This window comes from Pongo pygmaeus, chromosome 23, assembly GCF_028885625.2.
Source record: "Pongo pygmaeus isolate AG05252 chromosome 23, NHGRI_mPonPyg2-v2.0_pri, whole genome shotgun sequence".
Taxonomy (NCBI): domain Eukaryota; kingdom Metazoa; phylum Chordata; class Mammalia; order Primates; family Hominidae; genus Pongo; species Pongo pygmaeus.
The window spans coordinates 48,776,817-48,778,210 of record NC_085931.1 but is presented as its reverse complement, the minus strand read 5'-3'; the positions used below and the strand labels follow the sequence as shown (position 1 = coordinate 48,778,210).

Genomic DNA, 1,394 nt, shown 5'->3' with positions numbered 1-1,394 from the left:
AAAGTGCTGAGATTACAGGTGTGAGCCACTATACCTGAGTTCAAGTGATTCTCCTGCCTCAGCTTCCCAAGTAGCTGGGATTACAGGTGCCCGCCACCATGCATGGCTAATTTTTTGTATTTTTAGTAGAGGTGGGGGTTTCACCATGTTGGCCAGGCTGGTCTCAAACTCCTGACCTCGTGATTTGCCCGCCTTGGCCTCCCAAAGTGCTGGGATTACAGGCATGAGCCACTGCGCCTGGCCTCACCTCAGCCTTTCTAGTAGTTGAGACCACAGCTACACCGCTGCACCCATCTAATTAAAAACAAACAAAGAAACAAACAACAAACATTTTCTACAGATGAGATCTCACTGTGTTGCCCAGGCCGGTCTTGAACTCCTGGCCTCAAGCAGTCCTCCCACCTTGGACTCGCAAAGTACTGGGATTACAGGCATGAGCCACAGAGCCGGCCTGTAACAAGGCTGAAGAGAGGCCCATCTCACGCATGAGCATGAAAGCCCAATCGTCATGCTTATGAATGACAAAAGGATCATACAGTGCACATTTACTGGACATTGCCCTTAGTGCTCCACAGGTACTGTCTCATATAACACTCACCACGTCCCTGTCATTTTCCCCATGTAAGAGGTGAGCGAACTGAGGCCCAGAGAGGTTGAGAGACGTAAGTGGGTCACACAGGTAGCCGGCAGGCTGTCTGCTGTGCACGTGGGGAGCATATACAGGCATGCACATGGGCTGTGTATGTGAGCAGGAGTGTATAGAATGGGGCAGCTGTGAGCACAGGTGTTCATGAGTGCATCTACGGCTCTGTTTACATGGTGTGGATGTGGGTGTGCCCAGCATGAGTTTTTTACAGAGTCTTGGCAGGCTCTGCTTCCCCAGCCTGGAGCACCCTCTCTCCTTTGGTCCCCTGATTACACCTGTTTATCTTTGAAGACTCGGCGCAGGCGTCACCTGTCCTGTGCAGCCTTCCCTGGCTCCTCTGGCCGAGTTAGTTGCACCGGGTCAGTTGCATCAGCTCTCCCTGGTGTTGCTGTCTCTCCCCTTGCCCTTGCAGGGTGAGCGCAGGGACAGGGCGTGTCCCTTCATGTCTGTGTCACTCAGGTGCCTGGAACAGGCTTGACCAGGATATTAACAGGAATAACAGCTGCTGCTCAGACTCAGTGGGCCTGGCCACGCTCAGGGCCTCACTTAATCCCATTTCTTCATCTCATCTCAGGTGAGGAAGTGAATTTCCAGGGAGAATCATTGATTGAAGCAAGTGTGTGGCAGAGCTGGACAGTGAGCCCTGAGTTTGGTGCCAGCCCTGCCACTCCCATACCATGCTCCGTTCAGGACGATTTTATTATTTTTTAAAACTTTATTTTGGAATAGATATCACATGCGCATGGGA

The 1,394-nt window shown here is 51.8% G+C and overlaps 1 non-coding gene across 1 annotated transcript; it reads right to left on the bottom strand.

Moving 5' to 3' along the window:
* Positions 1–423: 423 nt before the first annotated feature.
* On the bottom strand, positions 424–531 carry LOC129023777 (small nucleolar RNA U13). The gene has a single exon (XR_008496923.1). It is a non-coding gene; the product is annotated as a small nucleolar RNA U13 (small nucleolar RNA).
* Between the last annotated feature and the right edge of the window lie 863 nt (positions 532–1,394).